The sequence below is a fragment of the Arachis hypogaea genome, chromosome 13 (genome assembly GCF_003086295.3).
Source record: "Arachis hypogaea cultivar Tifrunner chromosome 13, arahy.Tifrunner.gnm2.J5K5, whole genome shotgun sequence".
Classification (NCBI taxonomy): domain Eukaryota; kingdom Viridiplantae; phylum Streptophyta; class Magnoliopsida; order Fabales; family Fabaceae; genus Arachis; species Arachis hypogaea.
Window position 1 is genome coordinate 92395621 of NC_092048.1, and position 21486 is coordinate 92417106.

General features: G+C 38.8%; 2 non-coding genes across 2 annotated transcripts; both read right to left on the reverse strand.

The window, feature by feature from the left end:
• Positions 1-4561: 4561 nt before the first annotated feature.
• On the reverse strand, positions 4562-4669 carry LOC112739296 (small nucleolar RNA R71). The gene has a single exon (XR_003170228.1). It is a non-coding gene; the product is annotated as a small nucleolar RNA R71 (small nucleolar RNA).
• A 9039-nt stretch (positions 4670-13708) lies between these two features.
• Positions 13709-13816, reverse strand: LOC112739488 (small nucleolar RNA R71). The gene has a single exon (XR_003170424.1). It is a non-coding gene; the product is annotated as a small nucleolar RNA R71 (small nucleolar RNA).
• Between the last annotated feature and the right edge of the window lie 7670 nt (positions 13817-21486).

Below are 21486 nucleotides of genomic sequence, written 5' to 3' on the forward strand. Positions count from 1 at the left end.
CCTTTGGAGTTTCTAGTATCTCCTTCAGGCTGCGATCTTCATTAGATTCTCCGCATGAAGCCATGGGAGTTCCTTGAGTGTCCGAACGTCGGGAAGCCAATTGATTTATCGCTTACTCCAACTGATGAAGGGTTGCATGAAATTGATCTACTGTTTCCTTGAGACGAGCTTGTGATTCTTGGGTCGATGGATATGGACATGGTGCATATGGAAGTGGTGGTTCTTGGGAGTAATTGGATTGGAATTGGGGTGGATAAAGGTTAGGGTCATATGGTGGTGAATGGTTGTAGTTAGCTTGTGAGTATGGTGGTTCAAAGCTATGTTGAGGAGGTGGTTTATGGGCATATGATGGGGCTTGTTGGTAGCTACAAGGGGGTCCACCATATCTATCATCTTGGTACGCATCTCGGAATGGCTCTTGACCATAGTAATTTGATGGAGGTGGTTTGTCACGAAAGGGTCCATGATGAGCGGATAATTTATACGCTTTTGGCATTGTTTTTAGTATGTTTTTAGTAGAATCTAGTTACTTTTAGGGATGTTTTTATTAGTTTTTATGCTAAATTTACATTTCTGGACTTTACTATGAGTTTGTGTGTTTTTCTGTGATTTCAGGTATTTTCTGGCTGAAATTGAGGGACTTGAGCAAAAATTAGATTCAGAGGTTGAAGAAGGACTGCTGATGCTGTTGGATTCTGACCTCCCTGCACTCAAAGTGGATTTTCTGGAGCTACAGAACTCAAAATGGCGCGCTTCTAATTGCATTGGAAAGTAGACATCCAGGGCTTTCCAGCAATGTATAATAGTCTATACTTTGAACGAGTTTAGATGACGTAAAAGGGCGTTGAACACCAGTTCTACGCTGCTGTCTGGAGTTAAACGCCAGAAACAAGTCACAAACCAGAGTTGAACGCCAGAAATACGTTACAACCTGGCGTTCAACTCCAGAAAGAGCCTCTGCACGTGTAACATTCAAGTTCAGCCCAAGCACACACCAAGTGGGCCGCGGAAGTGGATTAATGCATCAATTACTTACTTCTGTAAACCCTAGTAGCTAGTTTATTATAAATAGGACTTTTTACTATTGTATTAGACATCTTTGGATCATCTTTGGATTATATTTTGATCCTATTGATCACATTTGGGGGCTGGCCATTCGGCCATGCCAGGACCTTTCACTTATGTATTTTCAACGGTAGAGTTTCTGCACTCCATAGATTAAGGTGTGGAGCTCTGCTGTTCCTCAAAGATTAATGCAAAGTACTACTGTTTTCTATTTAATTCAACTTGTTCCGCTTCTAAGATATTCATTCGCACTTCAACCTGAATGTGATGAACGTGACAATCATCATCATTCCCTATGAACGCGTGCCTGACAACCACCTCCGTTCTACCTCATATTGAATGAGTATCTCTTGGATCTCTTAATCAGAATCTTCATGGTGTAAGCTAGATTGATGGCGGCATTCATGAGAGTCTGGAAAGTCTAAACCTTGTCTGTGGTATTCCGAGTAGGACTCTGGGATTGAATGACTGTGACGAGCTTCAAACTCGCGAGTACTGGGCGTAGTGACAGACGCAAAAGGAGGGTGAATCCTATTCCAGTATGATCGAGAACCTCAGATGATTAGCCGTGCTGTGACAGAGCATTTGGACCATTTTCACAAGAGGATAGGATGCAGCCATTGGCAAGGGTGACGCCTCCAGACGATTAGCCATGCAGTGACAGCGCATCGGACCATTTTCCTGAGAGGATCAAAAGTAGCCATTGACAACGGTGATGTCCTTACATAAAGCCAGCCATAGAAAGGAGTAAGACTGATTGGATGAAGACAGCAGGAAAAGCAGAAGTTTAGAGGGACGAAAGCATCTCCATGCATTTATCAGAAATTCTCACCAAGGATTTACGTAAGTATTTCTATCCCTATTTTATTATTAATATTCGAAAACTCCATAACCATTCTATATCCGCCTGACTGAGATTTACAAGATGACCAAAGCTTGCTTCATACCAACAATCTCAGTGGGATCGACCCTTACTCGCGTAAGGTTTATTACTTGGACGACCCAGTGCACTTGCTGGTTAGTTGTGCAAAGTTGTGATAACAAGTTGAGATTACAATTGAGCGTACCATGTTGATGGCGCCATTGATTATCACAATTTCGTACACCATGTTTTTGGTGTCGTTGCCGGGGATTGTTCGAGTTTAGACAATTGACGGTTCATATTGTTGCTCAGATTAGGTAATTTTCTTTTTGTTTTATTTTCAAAAAATTTAAAAAAAAATCTTTCAAAAATTTCTCCTTTGTTATCGTAAAAAATTTTAAAATAAAAATATTTTCAAAAATATATTTTTCTTCAGAATTTTTAAGAATGAATTCTAGTGTTTCATGAAGCATGTTGAAGCCTGGCTGGCTGTAAAGCCATGTCTAATCCTTCTGGGTAGGGAATGTCAGGCGTGTCATGTTTGAGTTACATACTAATGCTTGGCTGGCTATTCAGCCATGCCTGACCCTTTGATTGAAGCTTTAGACTAAAGAGCATAAGATTCCTAGAATTCATATTAAAAATTTTGGAATCCTTATTTTTCTTTTTCAAAATGATTTTCGAAAAAATTAAAAGAAAATACAAAAAAATCATAAAATCATAAAAATCAAAAAAATATTTTGTATTTCTTGTTTGAGTCTTGAGTCAGATTTAAAGTTTGGTGTCAATTGCATGTTCGTCTTGCATTTTTCGAAAAATTCATGCATTCATGGTGTTCTTCATGATCTTCAAGTTGTTCTTGGTAAGTCTTCTTGTTTGATCTTGATGTTTTCTTGTTTTGCATCTTTTCTTGTTTTTCATGTGCATTTTTGCATTCATAGTGTCTAAACATGAAAGATTTCTAAGTTTGGTGTCTTGCATGTCTTCTTTGCATATAAAAATTTTCAAAAATATGTTCTTGATGTTCATCATGATCTTCATAGTGTTCTTGGTGTTCATCTTGACATTCATAGTATTCTTGCATGCATTCATTGTTTTGATCCATAACTTTCATGCATTGCATCATTTTTCTTGTTTCTCTCTCTCATCATAAAAAAATTCAAAAAAAAATATCTTTCCTTTTTTCTCTCTCATAAATTCGAAAATTAGATTTGACTTTTTCAAAAATTTTTAAAATCTGGTTGTTTTTATGAGTCAAATCAAATTTTCAATTTAAAAATCTCATCTTTTTTCAAAATCTTTTTCAAAAATCAAATCTTTTTCATTTTTTCTTATTTACTTTCGAAAATTATAAAAATATTTTTCAAAAACCTTTTTCTTATCATTATCTCTTAATTTTCGAAAATAATATCACCAATTAATGTTTTGATTAAAAAATTTCAAGTTTGTTACTTGCTTGTTAAGAAAGATTCAAACTTTAAGTTCTAGAATCATATCCTGTGATTTATTGTGAATCAAGTCATTAATTGTGATTTTAAAAATCAAATCTTTTTCAAAACTAATTTCAATCGTATCTTTTCAAAAATATCCTCTTATCTTATCTTTTTCAAAAATTTGATTTCAAAATATCTTTTCTAACTTCCTAACTTCTTATCTTTTCAAAATTTATTTCAACTAACTAACTAACTTTTTGTTTGTTTCTTATCTTTTTCAAAACTACCTAACTAACTCTCTCTCTCTCTCTAATTTTCGAAAATATCTTCCCTCTTTTTCAAAATTTCTTTTTAATTAACTAATTATTTTAATTTTTTATTTTAATTTTCGAAAACTAACCTTTTTTCAAAAACTATTTTCGAAAATCACTAACCCTTTTTCAAAAATAATTTTCGAAAATCCTTCTCCCTCATCTCCTTCTAATTATTTATTCATCTACTAACACTTCTCTTCATCTCACATCACTGCTCCTATCCTTACCCTTGTGTTTGGATTCTTCATTCTTCTTCACCCCTATTCCTTTTCTTCTTCTACTAACAATAAGGAACCTCTTTATTGTGACATAGAGGATTCCTCTTCTTTTCTTGTTATCTTCTCTTTCTTATGAGCAGGAATAAGGAAAAAGGCATTCTTGTTGAAGTTGATCCAGAACCTGAAAGGACTCTGCAGAGGAAACTAAGAGAAGCTAAATTACAACAATCCAGAGACAACCTTATTGAAAATTTCGAACAAGTAAAGGAGATGGCAGCCGAACCCAACAACAATAATGCAAGGAGAATGCTTGGTGACTTTACTGCACCTAATTCCAATTTACATGGAAGAAGCATCTCCATTCCTGCCATTGGAGCAAACAACTTTGAGCTGAAACCTCAATTAGTTTCTCTGATGCAGCAGAACTGCAAGTTTTATGGACTTCCATCTGAAGATCCTTTTCAGTTATTAACTGAATTCTTGCAGATATGTGATACTGTTAAGACTAATAGAGTAGATCCTGAAGTCTACAGGCTCATGCTTTTCCCTTTTGCTATAAGAGACAGAGCTAGAGTGTGGTTGGACTCTCAACCCAGAGATAGCCTGAACTCTTGGGACAAGCTGGTCACGGCTTTCTTAGCTAAGTTCTTTCCTCCTCAAAAGCTGAGCAAGCTTAGAGTGGATGTTCAAACCTTCAGACAGAAAGAAGGTGAATCCCTCTATGAAGCCTGGGAAAGATACAAGCAACTGACCAAAAAGTGTCCTTTTGACATGCTTTCAGAATGGACCATCCTGGATATATTCTATGATGGTCTATCTGAATTGGCTAAGATGTCATTGGATACTTCTGCAGGTGGATCCATTCACCTAAAGAAAACGCCTGCAGAAGCTCAAGAACTCATTGACATGGTTGCTAATAACCAGTTCATGTACACTTCTGAAAGGAATCCTGTGAGTAATGGGACGCCTATGAAGAAGGGAGTTCTTGAAATTGATACTCTGAATGCCATATTGGCTCAGAACAAAATATTGACTCAGCAAGTCAATATGATTTCTCAGAGTCTGAATGGAATGCAAGCCGCATCCAACAGTACTCAAGAGGCATCTTCTGAAGAAAAAGCTTATGATCCTGAAAACCCTGCAATAGCAGAGGTAAATTATATGGGTGAACCTTATGGAAACACCTATAACCCATCATGGAGAAATCATCCAAATTTCTCATGGAAGAATCAAAAGCCTCAACAAGGCTTTAATAATGGTGGAAGAAATAGGTTTAACAACACCAAACCTTTTCCATCATACACTCAGCAACAGACAGAGAACTCTGAACAAAATACCTCTAATTTAGCAAACTTAGTCTCTGATCTATCTAAGGCCATTGTGAGTTTCATGAATGAAACAAGGTCATCCATTAGAAATTTGGAGGCACAAGTGGGCCAGCTAAGTAAAAGGATCACTGAAATCCCTCCTAGTACTCTCCCAAGCAATACAGAAGAAAATCCAAAAGGAGAGTGCAAGGCCATTGAATTAATCACCATGGCTGAACCTGTCAAGGAAGGAGAGGACGTGAATCCCAAGGAGGAAGACCTCCTAAGACGTCTAGTGATCAATAAGGAGCTTCCCTTTGAGGAACCAAAGGAATCTGAGACTCATCTAGAGACCATAGAGATTCCATTAAACCTCCTTATTCCATTCATGAGCTCTGATGAGTATTCCTCTTCTGAAGAGGATGAGGATGTTACTGAAGAGTAAGCTGCCAAGTTTCTTGGTGCAATCATGAAGCTGAATGCCAAATTATTTGGTATTGAGACTTGGGAAGATGAACCTCCCTTGTTCACCAATGAACTAAGTGATCTGGATCAACTGAGATTGCCTAAGAAGAAACAGGATCCTGGAAAGTTCTTAATACCTTGAACCATAGGCACCATGACCTTTGAGAAGGCTCTGTGTGACCTTGGTTCAGGGATAAACCTCATGCCCCTCTCTGTAATAGAGAAATTGGGAATCTATGGGGTGCAAGCCACTAAAATCTCATTAGAGATGGCAGACAATTCAAGAAAACAGGCTTATGGACAAGTAGAGGACGTGTTAGTAAAGGTTGAAGGCCTTTACATCCCTGCTGATTTAATAGTCCCAGATACTGGGAAGGATGAGGATGAATTCATCATCCTTGGAAGACCCTTCCTAGCCACAGCAAGAGCTGTGATTGATGTGGACAGAGGAGAACTGATCCTTCAATTAAATGAGGACAACCTTGTGTTTAAAACCCAAGGATCTCTCTCTGTACCAATGGAGAGGAAGCATAAAAAGCTTCTCTCGCTGCAGATTCAACCAGAGCCCCCACAGTCAAACTTTAAGTTTGGTGTTGGGAGGCCACAACCAAACTCTAAGTTTGGTGTTGAACTCCTATATCCAAACTCTAAGTTTGGTGTTGGGGAGTCTCAACAATACTCTGAACATCTGTGAGGCTCCATGAGAGCCCACTGTCAAGCTATTGACATTAAAGAAGCGCTTGTTGGGAGGCAACCCAATTTTTATCTAATTCTATTTTTCTTGTTCTTTCATGTTTTATTAGGTTCATGATCATGTGGAGTCACAAAATAAATATAAAAATTGAAAACGGAATCAAAAACAGCAGATGAAAAATCACACCCTGGAGGAAGACCTTACTGGCGTTTAAACGCCAGTAAAAAGCATCTGGCTGGCGTTCAACGCCAGAACAGAGCATGTTCTGGCGCTGAACGCCCAAAATGGGCAGCATCTGGGCGTTTGAACGCCAGAATTGCACCCTGGAGAAGAGCTGGCGCTGAACGCCCAGAACAAGCATGGTTCTGGCGTTCAACGCCAGAAATGGGCAACAAATGGGCGTTCAACGCCCAGAACAAGCACCAATCTGGCGCTGAACGCCAGAGTTGTGTGCAAGGGCATTTTGCATGCCTAATTTGGTGCAAGGTTGTAAATCCTTGAACACCTCAGGATCTGTGGACCCCACAGAATCACCTCAGGATCTGTGGACCCCACAGGATCCCCACCTACCTCCACTCACTTCTTCTCACCCCTCTTTCACACAATCCCATAAACACTCTTCTCCAAAACTCTTCACCAATCACCTCAATCTCTCTTCCCTATCACCACTTCACCACTCACATCCATCCACTCTTCCCCATAAACCTACCTCATAAACTCCACCTACCTTCAAAATTCAAAATCAATTTCCCACCCAAAACCCACCCTTATGGCCGAACCTTACCCCCCTTCCCTATATAAAGCCCTCCATTTTTCTTCATTTTCACACAACACAACCCTCTCTTCTCTTCTTAGCCGAAACACAACCCCTTCTCCCTCTCCTCTATTTCTTCTTCTTCTTCATCTACTCTTCCTTTTCTTGCTCGAGGGCGAGCAATTTTCTAAGTTTGGTGTGGTAAAAGCATAAGCTTTTTGTTTTTCCATTACCATTGATGGCACCCAAGACCGGAGAATCCTCTAGAAAAGGGAAAGGGAAGACAAAAGCTTCCACCTCCGAGTCATGGGAGATGGAAAGATTCATCTCCAAAGCTCATCAAGACCACTTCTATGATGTTGTGGCCAAGAAGAAGGTGATCCCCGAGGTCCCTTTCAAGCTCAAGAAGAATAAGTATCCGGAGATCCGACATGAAATCCAAAGAAGAGGTTGGGAAGTTCTAACAAAACCCATCCAACAAGTCGGCATCCTAATGGTTCAAGAGTTCTATGCCAATGCATGGATCACTAGGAACCATGATCAAAGTAAGAACCCAGACCCAAAGAATTATCTCACCATGGTTCGGGGGAAATACTTAGATTTTAGCCTGGAAAATGTGAGGTTGGCGTTTAACTTGCCTATGATGCAAGGAGATGCACGCCCCTACACTAGAAGGGTCAACTTTAATCAAAGGTTGGACCAAGTCCTCATGGACATATGTGTAGAAGGAGCTCAATGGAAGATTGACTCCAAAGGCAAGCCGGTTCAACTAAAAAGACTGGACCTCAAGCCTGTAGCTAGAGGATGGTTAGAGTTCATACAACGCTCCATCATCCCCACTAGCAACCGATCCGAAGTTACTGTGGATCGGGCCATCATGATTCATAGCATCAGGATTGGAGAGGAAGTAGAAGTTCATGAAGTCATCTCCCTTGAACTCTACAAAATAGCCAAAAAGTCCTCCCCCATGGCAAGGCTAGCTTTTCCTCATCTTATTTGCCATCTATGTTAATCAGCTGGAGCTTTCATAGAAGGAGACATTCCCATTGAGGAAGAGAAGCCCATCACTAAGAAAAGGATGGAGCAAGCAAGAGAGCCCATTCATGGAGCTCAAGAGGCGCAGGAAGCTCATCACCATGAGATCCCGGAGATGCCTCAAATGCATTTTCCTCCACAAAACTATTGGGAGCAAATCAACACCTCCCTAGGAGAATTAAGTTCCAACATGGGACAATTAAGGGTGGAACATCAAGAGCACTCTATCATCCTTCATGAAATAAGAGAAGATCAAAAAGCAATGAGGGAGGAGCAACAAAGACAAGGAAGAGACATAGAAGAGCTCAAGGACATCATTGGTTCCTCAAGAAGGAAACGCCACCATCACTAAGGTGGACTCATTCCTTGTTCTTACTTTCTCTGTTTTTCGTTTTCTCTATGTTAAGTGCTTCATGATCATTAGTATTTAGTAACTTTCTCTTAAAGTTATGAATGTCCTATGAATCCATCACCTCTCTTAAATGAAAACTGTTTTAATTCAAAAGAACAAGAAGTACATGAGTTTTGAATTTATCCTTGAACTTAGTTTAATTATATTGATGTGTTGACAATACTTTTTGTTTTCTGAATGAATGCTTGAACAGTGCATATGTCTTTTGAAGTTGTTGTTTAAGAATGTTAAATATGTTGGCTCTTGAAAGAATGATGACAAGGAGACATGTTATTTGATAATCTGAAAAATCATAAAAATAATTCTTGAAGCAAGAAAAAGCAGCAAAGAACAAAGCTTGCAGAAAAAAAAAATAGAAAGAAAAAGAAAAAGCAAGCAGAAAAAGCCAAAAGCTCTTAAAACCAAAAGGCAAGAGCAAAAAGCCAATAACCCTTAAAACCAAAAGGCAAGGGCAAATAAAAAGGATCCCAAGGCTTTGAGCATCAGTGGATAGGAGGGCCTAAAGGAATAAAATCCTGGTCTAAGCGGCTAAACCAAGCTATCCCTAACTATGTGCTTGTGGCGTGAAGGTGTCAAGTGAAAACTTGAGACTGAGCGGTTAAAGTCAAGGTCCAAAGCAAAAGAAGAGTGTGCTTAAGAACCCTAGACACCTCTAATTGGGGACTTTAGCAAAGCTGAGTCACAATCTGAAAAGGTTCACCCAATTATGTTTCTGTGGCATTTATGTATCCGGTGGTAATACTGGAAAACAAAGTGCTTAGGGCCACGGCCAAGACTCATAAAATAGCTGTGTTTAAGAATCATCATACTGAACTAGGAGAATCAATAACACTATCTGAACTCTGAGTTCCTATAGAAGCCAATCATTCTGAACTTCAATGGATAAAGTGAGATGCCAAAACTATTCAAGAGGCAAAAAGCTACAAGTCCCGCTCATCTGATTGGAGCTATGTTTCATTGATAGTTTGGAATTTATAGTATATTCTCTTCTTTTTATCTGATTTGATTTTCAGTTGCTTGGGGACAAGCAACAATTTAAGTTTGGTGTTGTGATGAGCGGATAATTTATACGCTTTTTGGCATTGTTTTTAGTATGTTTTTAGTAGAATCTAGTTACTTTTAGGGATGTTTTTATTAGTTTTTATGCTAAATTAACATTTCTGAACTTTACTATGAGTTTGTGTGTTTTTCTGTGATTTTAGGTATTTTCTGGCTGAAATTGAGGGACTTGAGCAAAAATCAGATTCAGAGGTTGAAGAAGGACTGCTGATGCTGTTGGATTCTGACCTCCTTGCACTCAAAGTGGATATTCTGGCGCTACAGAACTCAAAATGGCGCGCTTCTAATTGCGTTGAAAAGTAGACATCCAGTGCTTTCCAGCAATGTATAATAGTCCATACTTTGAACGAGTTTAGATGATGTAAAAGGGCGTTGAACGCCAGTTCTACGCTGCTGTCTGGAGTTAAACGCCAGAAACAAGTCACAAACCAGAGTTGAACGCCAGAAATACGTTACAACCTTGCGTTCAACTCCAGAAAGAGCCTCTGCACGTGTAACATTCAAGCTCAGCCCAAGCACATACATAGTGGGCCCCGGAAGTGGATTTATGCATCAATTACTTACTTCTGTAAACCCTAGTAGCTAGTTTATTATAAATAGGACTTTTTACTATTGTATTAGACATCTTTGGATTATATTTTGATCCTATTGATCACATTTGGGGGCTGGCCATTCGGCCATGCCTGGACCTTTCACTTATGTATTTTCAACGGTAGAGTTTCTGCACTCCATAGATTAAGGTGTGGAGCTCTGCTGTTCCTCAAAGATTAATGCAAAGTACTACTGTTTTCTATTCAATTCAACTTGTTCCGCTTCTAAGATATTCATTCGCACTTCAACCTGAATGTGATGAACGTGACAATCATCATCATTCCCTATGAACGCGTGCCTGACAACCACTTCCGTTCTACCTCAGATTGAATGAGTATCTCTTGGATCTCTTAATCAGAATCTTCGTGGTGTAAGCTAGATTGATGGCGGCATTCATGAGAGTCTGGAAAGTCTAAACCTTGTCTGTGGTATTCCGAGTAGGACTCTGGGATTGAATGACTGTGACGAGCTTCAAACTCGCGAGTACTGGGCGTAGTGACAGACGCAAAAAGAGGGTGATTCCTATTCCAGTATGATCGAGAACCTCAGATGATTAGCCGTGCTGTGACAGAGCCTTTGGACTATTTTCACAGGAGGATAGGATGCAGCCATTGGCAAGGGTGACGCCTCCAGACGATTAGCCATGCAGTGACAGCGCATCGGACCATTTTCCAGAGAGGATCAAAAGTAGCCATTGACAACGGTGATGTCCTTACATAAAGCCAGCCATAGAAAGGAGTAAGACTGATTGGATGAAGACAGCAGGAGAAGCAGAAGTTTAGAGGGACGAAAGCATCTCCATGCATTTATCTGAAATTCTCACCAAGGATTTACGTAAGTATTTCTATCCTTATTTTATTATTAATATTCGAAAACTCCATAACCATTCTATATCCGCCTAACTGAGATTTACAAGATGACCATAGCTTGCTTCATACCAACAATCTCCGTGGGATCGACCCTTACTCGCGTAAGGTTTATTACTTGGACGACCCAATGCACTTGCTGGTTAGTTGTGCGAAGTTGTGATAACAAGTTGAGATTACAATTGAGCGTACCATGTTGATGGCGCCATTGATGATCACAATTTCCTGCACCAAGTTTTTGGCGCCGTTGCCGGGGATTGTTCGAGTTTAGACAACTGACGGTTCATATTGTTGCTCAGATTAGGTAATTTTCTTTTTGTTTTATTTTCAAAAAATTTTTTAAAAAAAAAATCTTTCAAAAATTTCTCCTTTGTTATCGAAAAAAATTTTAAAATAAAAATGTTTTCAAAAACATATTTTTCTTCAGAATTTTTAAGAATGAATTCTAGTGTTTCATGAAGCATGTTGAAGCTTGGCTAGCTGTAAAGCCATGTCTAATCCTTCTGGGTAGGGAATGTCAGGCGTGTCATGTCTGAGTTACATACTAAAGCTTGGCTGGCTATTAAGCCATGCCTGACCCTTTGATTGGAGCTTTAGACTAAAGTGCATAAGATTCCTGGAATTCATATTAAAAATTTTGGAATCCTTATTTTTCTTTTTCAAAATGATTTTCGAAAAAATTAAAAGAAAATACAAAAAAATCATAAAATCATAAAAATCAAAAAAATATTTTGTATTTCTTGTTTGAGTCTTGAGTCAGATTTAAAGTTTGGTGTCAATTGCATGTTCATCTTGCATTTTTCGAAAAATTCATGCATTCATGGTGTTCTTCATGATCTTCAAGTTGTTCTTGGTAAGTCTTCTTGTTTGATCTTGATGTTTTCTTGTTTTGCATCTTTTCTTGTTTTTCATGTGCATTTTTGCATTCATAGTGTCTAAACATGAAAGATTTCTAAGTTTGGTGTCTTGCATGTCTTCTTTGCATATAAAAATTTTCAAAAATATGTTCTTGATGTTCATCATGATCTTCATAGTGTTCTTGGTGTTCATCTTGACATTCATAGCATTCTTGCATGCATTCATTGTTTTGATCCATAACTTTCATGCCTTGCATCATTTTTCTTGTTTCTCTCTCTCATCATAAAAACTTCAAAAATAAAAAAAAAATTTCTTTCCCTTTTTCTCTCTCATAAATTCGAAAATTAGATTTGACTTTTTCAAAAATTTTTAAAATCTAGTTGTTTTTATGAGTCAAATCAAATTTTCAATTTAAAAATCTCATCTTTTTTCAAAATCTTTTTCAAAAATCAAATCTTTTTCATTTTTTCTTATTTATTTTCGAAAATTATAAAAATATTTTTCAAAAACCTTTTTCTTATCTTTATCTATTAATTTTCGAAAATAATATCAACAATTAATGTTTTGATTAAAAAATTTCAAGTTTGTTACTTGCTTGTTAAGAAAGATTCAAACTTTAAGTTTTAGAATCATATCCTGTGATTTCTTGTGAATCAAGTCATTAATTGTGATTTTAAAAATCAAATCTTTTTCAAAACTAATTTCAATCATATCTTTTCAAAAATATCCTCTTATCTTATCTTTTTCAAAAATTTGATTTCAAAATATCTTTTCTAACTTCCTAACTTCTTATCTTTTCAAATTTTGTTTCAACTAACTAACTAACTTTTTGTTTATTTCTTATCTTTTTCAAAACTACCTAACTAACTCTCTCTCTCTCTCTCTAATTTTCGAAAATATCTTCCCTCTTTTTCAAAATTTCTTTTTAATTAACTAATTATTTTAATTTTTTATTTTAATTTTCGAAAACTAACCTTTTTTCAAAAACTATTTTCGAAAATCACTAACCCTTTTTCAAAAATAATTTTCGAAAATCCTTCTCCCTCATCTCCTTCTAATTATTTATTCATCTACTAACACTTCTCTTCATCTCACATCACTGCTCCTATCCTTACCCTTGTGTTTGGATTCTTCATTCTTCTTCACCCCTATTCCTTTTCTTCTTCTACTAACAATAAGGAACCTCTTTATTGTGACATAGAGGATTCCTCTTCTTTTCTTGTTATCTTCTCTTTCTTATGAGCAGGAATAAGGAAAAAGGCATTCTTGTTGAAGTTGATCCAGAACCTGAAAGGACTCTGAAGAGGAAACTAAGAGAAGCTAAATTACAACAATCCAGAGACAACCTTATTGAAAATTTCGAACAAGTAAAGGAGATGGCAGCCGAACCCAACAACAATAATGCAAGGAGAATGCTTGGTGACTTTACTGCACCTAATTCCAATTTACATGGAAGAAGCATCTCCATTCCTGCCATTGGAGCAAACAACTTTGAGCTGAAACCTCAATTAGTTTCTCTGATGCAGCAGAACTGCAAGTTTCATGGACTTCCATCTGAAGATCCTTTTCAGTTATTAACTGAATTCTTGCAGATATGTGATACTGTTAAGACTAATAGAGTAGATCCTGAAGTCTACAGGCTCATGCTTTTCCCTTTTGCTGTAAGAGACAGAGCTAGAGTGTGGTTGGACTCTCAACCCAGAGATAGCCTGAACTCTTGGGACAAGCTGGTCACGGCTTTCTTAGCCAAGTTCTTTCCTCCTCAAAAGCTGAGCAAGCTTAGAGTGGATGTTCAAACCTTCAGACAGAAAGAAGGTGAATCCCTCTATGAAGCCTGGGAAAGATACAAGCAACTGACCAAAAAGTGTCCTTCTGACATGCTTTCAGAATGGACCATCCTGGATATATTCTATGATGGTCTATCTGAATTGGCTAAGATGACATTGGATACTTCTGCAGGTGGATCCATTCACCTAAAGAAAACGCCTGCAGAAGCTCAAGAACTCATTAACATGGTTGCTAATAACCAGTTCATGTACACTTCTGAGAGGAATCCTGTGAGTAATAGGACGCCTATGAAGAAGGGAGTTCTTGAAATTGATACTCTGAATGCCATATTGGCTCAGAACAAAATATTGACTCAGCAAGTCAATATGATTTCTCAGAGTCTGAATGGAATGCAAGCCGCATCCAACAGTACTCAAGAGGCATCTTCTGAAGAAGAAGCTTATGATCCTGAAAACCCTGCAATAGCAGAGGTAAATTATATGGGTGAACCTTATGGAAACACCTATAACCCATCATGGAGAAATCATCCAAATTTCTCATGGAAGAATCAAAATCCTCAACAAGGCTTTAATAATTGTGGAAGAAATAGGTTTAACAATAGTAAACCTTTTCCATCATCCACTCAGCAACAGACAGAGAACTCTGAACAAAATACCTCTAATTTAGCAAACTTAGTCTCTGATCTATCTAAGGCCAGTGTGAGTTTTATGAATGAAACAAGGTCATCCATTAGAAATTTGGAGGCACAAGTGGGCCAGCTAAGTAAAAGGATCACTGAAATCCCTCCTAGTACTCTCCCAAGCAATACAGAAGAAAATCCAAAAGGAGAGTGCAAGGCCATTGAATTAATCACCATGGCCGAACCTGTGAAGGAAGGAGAGGACGTGAATCCCAAGGAGGAAGACCTCCTAGGACGTCCAGTGATCAATAAGGAGCTTCCCTTTGAGGAACCAAAGGAATCTGAGACTCATCTAGAGACCATAGAGATTCCATTAAACCTCCTTATGCCATTCATGAGCTCTGATGAGTATTCCTCTTCTGAAGAGGATGAGGATGTTACTGAAGAGCAAGCTGCCAAGTTTCTTGGTGCAATCATGAAGCTGAATGCCAAATTATTTGGTATTGAGACTTGGGAAGATGAACCTCCCTTGTTCACCAATGAACTAAGTGATCTAGATCAACTGAGATTGCCTCAGAAGAAACAGGATCCTGGAAAGTTCTTAATACCTTGTACCATAGGCACCATGACCTTTGAGAAGGCTCTGTGTGACCTTGGTTCAGGGATAAACCTCATGCCCCTCTCTGTAATAGAGAAACTGGGAATCTATGGGGTGCAAGCCACTAAAATCTCATTAGAGATGGCAGACAATTCAAGAAAACAGGCTTATGGACAAGTAGAGGACGTGTTAGTAAAGGTTGAAGGCCTTTACATCCCTACTGATTTCATAGTCCTAGATACTGGGAAGGATGATGATGAATTCATCATCCTTGGAAGACCCTTCCTAGCCACAGCAAGAGCTGTGATTGATGTGGAAAGAGGAGAACTGATCCTTCAATTAAATGAGGACAACCTTGTGTTTAAAACCCAAGGATCTCTCTCTGTACCATTGGAGACGAAGCATAAAAAGCTTCTCTCACTGCAGAGTCAGCCAGAGCCCCCACAGTCAAACTTTAAGTTTGGTGTTGGGAGGCCACAACCAAACTCTAAGTTTGGTGTTGAACTCCCATATCCAAACTCCAAGTTTGGTGTTGGGGAGTCTCAACAATACTCTGAACATCTGTGAGGCTCCATGAGAGCCCACTGTCAAGCTATTGACATTAAAGAAGCGCTTGTTGGGAGGCAACCCAATTTTTATCTAATTCTATTTTTCTTGTTCTTTCATGTTTTATTAGGTTCATGATCATGTGGAGTCACAAAATAAATATAAAAATTGAAAACGGAATCAAAAACAGCGAAAGAAAAATCACACCCTGGAGGAAGACCTTACTGGCGTTTAAACGCCAGTAAGAAGCATCTGGCTGGCGTTCAACGCCAGAACAGAGCATGGTTCTGGCGCTGAACGCCCAAAATGGGCAGCATCTGGGTGTTTGAACGCCAGAATTGCACCCTGGAGAAGAGCTGGCGCTGAACGCCCAGAACAAGCATGGTTCTGGCGTTCAACGCCAGAAATGGGCAATAAATGGGTGTTCAACACCCAGAACAAGCACCAATCTGGCGCTGAACGCCCAGAGTTGTGTGCAAGGGCATTTTTCATGCCTAATTTGGTGCAAGGTTGTAAATCCTTGAACACCTCAGGATCTGTGGACCCCACAGGATCACCTCAGGATCTGTGGACCCCACAGGATCCCCACCTACCTCCACTCACTTCTTCTCACCCCTCTTTCACACAATCCCATAAACACTCTTCTCCAAAACTCTTCACCAATCACCTCAATCTCTCTTCCCTATCACCACTTCACCACTCACATCCATCCACTCTTCCCCATAAACTTACCTTATAAACTCCACCTACCTTCAAAATTCAAAATCAATTTCCCACCCAAAACCCACCCTTATGGCCGAACCTTACCCCCCTCCCTTCCCTATATAAAGCCCTCCATTTTTCTTCATTTTCACACAACACAACCCTTTCTTCTCTTCTTAGCCGAAACACAACCCATTCTCCCTCTCCTCTATTTCTTCTTCTTCTTCATCTACTCTTCCTTTTCTTGCTCGAGGGCGAGCAATTTTCTAAGTTTGGTGTGGTAAAAGCATAAGCTTTTTGTTTTTCCATTACCATTGATGGCACCCAAGACCGGAGAATCCTCTAGAAAAGGGAAAGGGAAGACAAAAGCTTCCACCTCCGAGTCATGGGAGATGGAAAGATTCATCTCCAAAGCTCATCAAGACCACTTCTATGATGTTGTGGCCAAGAAGAAGGTGATCCCCGAGGTCCCTTTCAAGCTCAAGAAGAATAAGTATCCGGAGATCCGACATGAAATCCAAAGAAGAGGTTGGGAAGTTCTAACAAAACCCATCCAACAAGTCGGCATCCTAATGGTTCAAGAGTTCTATGCCAATGCATGGATCACTAGGAACCATGATCAAAGTAAGAACCCAGACCCAAAGAATTATCTCACCATGGTTCGGGGGAAATACTTAGATTTTAGCCTGGAAAATGTGAGGTTGGCGTTTAACTTGCCTATGATGCAAGGAGATGCACGCCCCTACACTAGAAGGGTCAACTTTAATCAAAGGTTGGACCAAGTCCTCATGGACATATGTGTAGAAGGAGCTCAATGGAAGATTGACTCCAAAGGCAAGCCGGTTCAACTAAAAAGACTGGACCTCAAGCCTGTAGCTAGAGGATGGTTAGAGTTCATACAACGCTCCATCATCCCCACTAGCAACCGATCCGAAGTTACTGTGGATCGGGCCATCATGATTCATAGCATCAGGATTGGAGAGGAAGTAGAAGTTCATGAAGTCATCTCCCTTGAACTCTACAAAATAGCCAAAAAGTCCTCCCCCATGGCAAGGCTAGCTTTTCCTCATCTTATTTGCCATCTATGTTACTCAGCTGGAGCTTTCATAGAAGGAGACATTCCCATTGAGGAAGAGAAGCCCATCACTAAGAAAAGGATGGAGCAAGCAAGAGAGCCCATTCATGGAGCTCAAGAGGCGCAGGAAGCTCATCACCATGAGATCCCGGAGATGCCTCAAATGCATTTTCCTCCACAAAACTATTGGGAGCAAATCAACACCTCCCTAGGAGAATTAAGTTCCAACATGGGACAATTAAGGGTGGAACATCAAGAGCACTCTATCATCCTTCATGAAATAAGAGAAGATCAAAAAGCAATGAGGGAGGAGCAACAAAGACAAGGAAGAGACATAGAAGAGCTCAAGGACATCATTGGTTCCTCAAGAAGGAAACGCCACCATCACTAAGGTGGACTCATTCCTTGTTCTTACTTTCTCTGTTTTTCGTTTTCTCTATGTTAAGTGCTTCATGATCATTAGTATTTAGTAACTTTGTCTTAAAGTTATGAATGTCCTATGAATCCATCACCTCTCTTAAATGAAAACTGTTTTAATTCAAAAGAACAAGAAGTACATGAGTTTTGAATTTATCCTTGAACTTAGTTTAATTATATTGATGTGTTGACAATACTTTTTGTTTTCTGAATGAATGCTTGAACAGTGCATATGTCTTTTGAAGTTGTTGTTTAAGAATGTTAAATATGTTGGCTCTTGAAAGAATGATGACAAGGAGACATGTTATTTGATAATCTGAAAAATTATAAAAAAGATTCTTGAAGCAAGAAAAAGCAGCAAAGAACAAAGCTTGCAGAAAAAAAAAATAGAAAGAAAAAGAAAAAGCAAGCAGAAAAAGCCAAAAGCTCTTAAAACCAAAAGGCAAGAGCAAAAAGCCAATAACCCTTAAAACCAAAAGGCAAGGGCAAATAAAAAGGATCCCAAGGCTTTGAGCATCAGTGGATAGGAGGGCCTAAAGGAATAAAATCCTGGTCTAAGCGGCTAAACCAAGCTATCCCTAACTATGTGCTTGTGGCGTGAAGGTGTCAAGTGAAAACTTGAGACTGAGCGGTTAAAGTCAAGGTCCAAAGCAAAAGAAGAGTGTGCTTAAGAACCCTGGACACCTCTAATTGAGGACTTTAGCAAAGCTGAGTCACAATCTGAAAAGGTTCACCCAATTATGTTTCTGTGGCATTTATGTATCCGGTGGTAATACTGGAAAACAAAGTGCTTAGGGCCACGGCCAAGACTCATAAAATAGCTGTGTTTAAGAATCATCATACTGAACTAGGAGAATCAATAACACTATCTGAACTCTGAGTTCCTATAGAAGCCAATCATTCTGAACTTCAATGGATAAAGTGAGATGCCAAAACTATTCAAGAGGCAAAAAGCTACAAGTCCCGCTCATCTGATTGGAGCTATGTTTCATTGATAGTTTGGAATTTATAGTATATTCTCTTCTTTTTATCCTATTTGATTTTCAGTTGCTTGGGGACAAGCAACAATTTAAGTTTGGTGTTGTGATGAGCGGATAATTTATACGCTTTTTGGCATTGTTTTTAGTATGTTTTTAGTAGAATCTAGTTACTTTTAGGGATGTTTTTATTAGTTTTTATGCTAAATTCACATTTCTGGACTTTACTATGAGTTTGTGTGTTTTTCTGTGATTTCAGGTATTTTCTGGCTGAAATTGAGGGACTTGAGCAAAAATCAGATTCAGAGGTTGAAGAAGGACTGCTGATGCTGTTGAATTCTGACCTCCTTGCACTCAAAGTGGATTTTCTGGAGCTACAGAACTTAAAATGGCGCGCTTCTAATTGCGTGAGAAAGTAGACATCCAGGGCTTTCCATCAATATATAATAGTCTATACTTTGAACGAGTTTAGACGACGTAAAAGGGTGTTGAACGCCAGTTCTACGCTGTCGTCTGGAGTTAAACGCCAGAAACAAGTCACAAACCAGAGTTGAACGCCAGAAATACGTTACAACCTGGCGTTCAACTCCAGAAAGAGCCTCTGCACGTGTAACATTCAAGCTCATCCCAAGCACATACCTAATAGGACCTGGAAGTGGATTTATGCATCAATTACTTACTTCTGTAAACCCTAGTAGCTAGTTTATTATAAATAGGACTTTTTACTATTGTATTAGACATCTTTGGATCATCTTTGGATTATATTTTGATCCTATTGATCATGTTTGGGGGCTGGCCATTCGGCCATGCCTGGACCTTTCACTTATGTATTTTCAACGGTAGAGTTTCTGCACTCCATAGATTAAGGTGTGGAGCTCTGCTGTTCCTCAAAGATTAATGCAAAGTACTACTGTTTTCTATTCAATTCAACTTGTTCCGCTTCTAAGATATTCATTCGCACTTCAACCTGAATGTGATGAATGTGACAATCATCATCATTCCCTATGAACGCGTGCCTGACAACCACTTCCGTTCTACCTCAGATTGAATGAGTATCTCTTGGATCTCTTAATCAGAATCTTCGTGGTGTAAGCTAGATTGATGGCACCATTCATGAGAGTCCAGAAAGTCTAAACCTTGTCTGTGGTATTCCGAGTAGGACTCTGGGATTGAATGACTGTGACGAGCTTCAAACTCGCGAGTACTGGGCGTAGTGACAGACGCAAAAGGAGGGTGAATCCTATTCCAGTATGATCGAGAACCTCAGATGATTAGCTGTGCTGTGACAGAGCATTTGGACCATTTTCACAAGAGGATAGGATGCAGCCATTGGCAAGGGTGACGCCTCCAGACGATTAGCCATGCAGTGACAGCGCATCGGACCATTTTCCAGAGAGGATCAAAAGTAGCCATTGACAACGGTGATGTCCTTACATAAAGCCAGCCATAGAAAGGAGTAAGACTGATTGGATGAAGACAGCAGGAAAAGCAGAGGTTTAGAGGGACGAAAGCATCTCCATGCATTTATCTGAAATTCTCACCAAGGATTTACATAAGTATTTCTATCCCTATTTTATTATTAATATTCGAAAACTCCATAACCATTCTATATCCGCCTGACTGAGATTTACAAGATGACCATAGCTTGCTTCATACCAACAATCTCCGTGGGATCGACCCTTACTCGCGTAAGGTTTATTACTTGAACAACCCAGTGCACTTGCTGGTTAGTTGTGCGAAGTTGTGATAACAAGTTGAGATTACAATTGAGCGTACCATGTTGATGGCGCCATTGATGATCACAATTTCGTGCACCAGTCCACCATAACTATTGTCTTGGTATGCATCGTAGAATGGTCGTTGTCCATGGTATCTTGGAAAGTGTTGTTGCCGAAAGGGTTGATCAGATCCTCGTGGCTCCTTCCATCTTTGATTGTTTTGACCTTGATGCATGTTCCTATTATATCTTCCATTCCTTACAACAACATTGGAACTAAACTTAAATCCAGAGGGGTGAGAACTCATAGTAGCTAATAAAAATTAAAAACAAAAATAAAAACAATTAAGCAAAAGAAAATATTTACAATAACCAATAATAAGGCAAACAATTGTAATTCCCCGGCAACGGCGCCATTTTTGACGATCAGATTTCTGCTAGTAAAGAATTTCACAATTAAATTCCCGTTGTAAGTATAGTTTCTAAACAAACTAAAATCCTTTCGTACAAAAGTTTTGGTTGTCACTTAAGCAAACCCAATAAAATTGATAACCGAAGTATTGAGACATCGGGTCGTCTCTCAAGGAATTACAGGGAAGTATGATTTATTATTGGTTATGGAAAAATATATATTTTTGGGTTTTTGAAATAGGGAACAGGAAAATAAACTGGCAATAAAGTAAATTAATTATCATGAACACCATTGCAAGGTATAAGAACTGGAAATCCCATCCCAGTTATCCTTATCAGGTGTGATGAGAATTATTTATTGCTCCCACTTAGTTAACCCTTACTAAATAAAGGAAAGTCAAGTGGACTAATTAATTTGATTCCTCAAGTCCTAGTCAACTCCTGTGGAAAGACTGGCTTTAGAGGGATCCAAATCAATCAGTAAATTCTAATTTTCAATCAACAGCTGAGTTTGATAACTCAAGTATCACCAATTACTTAACCAAAGCAAAGGGGGAAAAATCTAAATTATTTATATCATAAATAGAAGAAAGCAATCATAAATCTGAAATACCTCAAATTGCATTAAATAGAAATTAAAATCTAACATGAAGAGTTCATAAGCCAATTTGGCTAAATAAGTAATTACCAAGAGAAATAGATA